This window comes from Arachis duranensis, chromosome 7 (assembly GCF_000817695.3).
Source record: "Arachis duranensis cultivar V14167 chromosome 7, aradu.V14167.gnm2.J7QH, whole genome shotgun sequence".
In the NCBI taxonomy this organism is placed as follows: Eukaryota; Viridiplantae; Streptophyta; class Magnoliopsida; order Fabales; family Fabaceae; genus Arachis; species Arachis duranensis.
In genome coordinates this window covers 61,168,049-61,172,713 of record NC_029778.3, presented here as the reverse complement: position 1 = coordinate 61,172,713, position 4,665 = coordinate 61,168,049, and the positions used below count along the sequence as shown (strand labels likewise).

Below are 4,665 nucleotides of genomic sequence, written 5' to 3'. Positions count from 1 at the left end.
CTCAATAAAAATAAAATAAATAAGAAAACTACTACTACAAAAAAATAAAAGTAGCTAAGGATACGAAATTATCGGGTTGCTTCCCGACAAGCGCTTCTTTATCGTCACTAGCTTGACGGTCAGCTCCTCTAAGGAGGAGGATTATAGGGGCTCAGCTCTTCACCCCTTACTTTGAACTTCTTTCCTATGTCTCCATAACGTAGCTCAATATATTCCAGAGAGAGGATTCTGATTACTGTATAAACCCATGCTGGATTGCTGGTCAACACCACCTTCATTCTTGGGGAGAAACCTTCAGTGGGGATCTTTTTGTTTCTCCATCCTCTGGGTACTTTCTTCTTTTTGGGAACCTCCTCCGTGGTAGATGATGCATTCCCAACACCAAACTTATGTTTGATGTCAGGAGAAATTTTATTGATTGTTGCCAAGGGAGGTTTGAGTTGCAGGTTCTACTGTGTATCATCAGGGGGTTTTTGAAGGGTTGGATCAATAAGCTCAGTCTGTATGCACCTCTCTTCTTCACCTGTTGAATGTATATCTTTGAAGACATGAAAGACCAGTTGCTCATTATGCACTCCAAGCACTAATTCACCCACTTCTACATCAATCAGAGCTCTTCTCGTGGCTAGGAATGGTCTTTCTAGAATTATAGAGGCATTCTCATTCTTCCCTGTGTCAAGAATCACAAAGTCTGCTGGGAGAAAGAACTTACCCACTTTGACCAGGATATTCTCCATTAATCCGTATGCAGGCTTCATAGATTTATCTGCCATCTGCAATGCGATCTTTGTGGGTTGTGCCTCTTGGATTTGTAGCTTCTTCATCACAGATAAGGGCATTAGATTTATGCTTGCCCTCATATCACATAAGGATTTCTCAAAGGTTGTGCTCCCAATGGTGTATGGAATTTAAAAGCTCCCTGGATTTGGCATCTTCCTTGGTAAGTTATTCTGAATGACAGCACTACATTCCTTAGTCAGGACTATTGTCTCATCTCCCTTTAAACGCTTTTTCTTTGACAACAGCTCTTTCATGAACTTGACATAGATAGGCATTTGCTTCAAAACCTCAGCAAAGGGAATATTGATTTGTAACTTTCTGAAGATTTCCAAGAACTTTGAAAACTACTTGTCCTTGGTCTCCTTTTGAAGTCTCTGAGGATACGGCATCTTAGGCTTGTACTCAGGAGCCCTTAGCAGTGTAGGATAAGTGTCAAGAGAGTCTGGGAATGGGTTATCTGCACGCTTTGGAGGGGCGTGCTCTACTTCTTCCTTCTTCTCCTCTGGAGCTTCCTTTTCAACTAGCTCTTCATTGGCCTTGGTCTCAGAGCCAGCTACTTTACCACTTCTCAATTGAATAACCTTACAATCTTCTCCTGGGTTCACCACTGTATCACCTTGAAATGTACTTGCAGACCTCTCAAGTATTTGCTTGCTCAGTTGGCCCACTAGCACCTCTAAATTTCTAATGGAGGCTCGGGTTTCCTGCATAACTTGTGCTTTCGTGCTTGCCACTTGTCCACTTATCAAGGTGATAGCCTTGCATTCCTCTCTTGGATTTAGAATTGTGTTACCAGGAAGGCTATTAGTGGTCCTCTGATCAATTTCATTAACTCTGGTGGCTATTTGACCCATTTGAATCTCCAGGTTCTTGATGGATGCTCTAGTTTCCTGTCTAAAACCTGTCAATATTGCTTCCAAATCATTATTCTGCTAGACACAGCCCTGAGAACTATTGTTTAAGTTCTGAGGTCTCTGAGGTTAATCCCTCCATCCAAAATTTGGGTGATTCCTCCACCCCTGATTGTATGTCTTAGAATATGGATCATTGTTGGGATTCCTAGGACTACTCCCCATGTAATTCACATGTTCAAAAGAAGGTTGAGCATAATCATAATTATCATTTTGCACAAAATTACCTGCCATGTCATAGGAGATTTCTTGTGGTGAATTTTATGTGTTGATAGCTGAGACTTGCATGCCACCCATCTGTTGAGTAAGTAGATTTATTTGCTGAGACATCAGCTTGTTCTGAGCAAGAAGAGCATTAACAGCTTCTACTTCCAACACGCCTCTCTTCTGAGGGGTTTCAGAGTTCACAGGATTTCTGTTAGATGAGTATAAATATTGGTTGCTTGCAACCAATTCAATCAGCTCAATAGTCTTCTCTGGTGTCTTCTTCTTGTGCAATGAACCTTCTACAGAATTGTCTAAACACATCTTGGACATTTCATCCAAGCCTTCATAAAAGATATCTAGTTGAGTCCATTTGGAGAACATGTTTGGAGGGCATTGCCTAAAGCTTCATACAGAGTCCCACCATCCTTCTGTCTGAAAGTCTGAACCTCCACCCTAAGCTTAGTCAGCTTCTTTGGTGGGAAAAATTTAGTGAGAAACTCAGTAACCACCTTGTTCCAAGTATTCAAACTCTCTTTAGGTTGGGAATCTAGCCATAGCTTTGCTCTATCCCTCAGAGCAAACGGGAAGAGCATGAGTTTGTACACATCTGGGTTTACTCCATTTGTCTTCACAATATCACAAATTTGTAGAAAACTAGAAATAAATTGATTTGGGTCTTCGTAGGGAAGACCATGATACTGGCAGTTTTGTTGAACCAGAGTGACCAGTTGAGGTTTCAACTCAAAGTTGTTCGCAGCAATAGGAGGCACCACAATGCTCTCTCCATACAGATCTACTGTAGGAGCGGAGAAAGAACCAAGTACTCTCCTTTGTTGTTCATTCCCATTCGGGTTTGCCACATTGCCATTGTCAGTATTATTCGGATCCATAGTGGATTCTGTAGCCTTGTAAAGTCTTGCTTGTTGTAAACGCCGCCTGAAAGTCCTTTCAAGTTCAGGATCAAAGTCTAAGAGATATTCTTTGTCCTGTTCCTACGCATAAACAAACAGAAAATAAGAAAGAATGGGGATCTCTGCGTCAGAGTGCAGAGAATTCCTAGTGAGGTAACCTGTGTAAAGAAAAAATACTAAATAAAATAAATAATAGATAGAAAGAAAAAAATAATAAATAGGTAACACCAAACTTAATTTCAGAAATTAAGAAAAATATTTTTATTAAATATATATATATTTATTTATTTTTTTAATTTTTATATATTTTTTTAATAATAAAAGAGAAAAAAAGAAGGAAAACGTAATAAGGGAGGGGGGACGAAAGAAAAAAATGAAGTGTAACGGAAAAGAAAAAAATATAAACGTAAAGAAAAAGATTTTATTTATTTATTTATTTATCTACTAACACTTCTCTTCTACTCAAAATTCGAACCCTTTTCTCCTCCTTCTTCTATTCTTTTCTTCTTCTACTCACATAAAGGAATCTCTATACTGTGACATAGAAGATTCCTCTTCCTTTTCTGTTCTTTTTTTTTTTCATATGAGCAGGAGCAAGGACAAGGACATTCTTGTTAAAGTAGATCCTGAACCTGAAAGGACTCTGAAGAAGAAGCTAAGAGAAGCTAAAGCACAACAATCCAGAGAAAACCTTACAGAGAATCTCGAAAAAGAAGGAGACATGGCTGAACCCAACAACAATGCAAGGAGGATGCTTGGTGATTATACTACACCTACTTCCAATTTTTATGGAAGAAGCATCTCAATCCCTGCTATTGGAGTAAATAATTTTGAGCTGAAGCCTCAACTAGTTGCTCTAATGCAACAGAACTGCAAGTTTCATGGACTTCCATCAGAAGATCCCTATCAGTTTTTAACTGAGTTCTTATAGATCTGTGATACTATTAAGACTAATGGATTAGATGCTGAAGTCTACAGGCTTATGCTTTTCCCTTTTGTTGTAAGAGACAAAGCTAGAACATGGTTGGACTCACAACCTAAAGATAGCCTGGACTCTTGGGATAAGCTGGTCATGGCCTTCTTGGCCAAGTTCTTTCCTCCTCAAAAGATGAGCAAGCTTAGAGTGGATGTTCAGACCTTCAAACAAAAAGATGGTGAATCCCTCTATGAAGCTTGGGAAAGATACAAGTAGTTTACCAAAAAGTGTCCTTCTAACATGCTTTCAGAGTGGACCATTTTGGATATTTTCTATGATGGTCTATCTGAGTTCTCTAAGATGTCACTGGACCATTCTACAGGTGGATCCATTCACCTTAAGAAAACGCCTGTAGAAGCTCAAGAACTCATTGACATGGTTACAAATAACCAATTCATGTACACCTCTGAGAGGAATCCTGTGAGTAATGGAATGCCTCAGAGGAAGGGAGTTCTTGAAATTGATGCTCTGAATGCAATACTGGCCCAGAACAAAATATTGACCCAACAAGTCAATATGATATCTCAGAGTCTGAATGGATTGCAAAATGCATCCAACAGTACTAAAGAAGCATCTTCTGAAGAAGAAGCTTATGATCCTGAGAACCCTGCAATAGTAGAGGTGAATTACATAGGTGAAGCCTATGGAAATACCTATAATTCCTCATGGAGAAATCATCCAAATTTCTCATGGAAGGATCAACAAAAGCCTCCACAAGGCTTTAATAATGGTGGAAGAAACAGGTTTAACAATAGCAAGCCTTTTCCATCATCTTCTCAGCAACAAACAGAGAATTCTGAGCAGAGCCCCTCTAGCTTAGCAAACATAGTTTCTGATCTATCTAAGACCACTTTAAGTTTCATGAATGAAACGAGGTCCT

The 4,665-nt window shown here is 39.3% G+C and overlaps 1 non-coding gene across 1 annotated transcript; it reads right to left on the bottom strand.

Moving 5' to 3' along the window:
* Positions 1–3,923: 3,923 nt before the first annotated feature.
* Positions 3,924–4,031, bottom strand: LOC127740907 (small nucleolar RNA R71). The gene has a single exon (XR_008001763.1). It is a non-coding gene; the product is annotated as a small nucleolar RNA R71 (small nucleolar RNA).
* Positions 4,032–4,665: the final 634 nt, after the last annotated feature.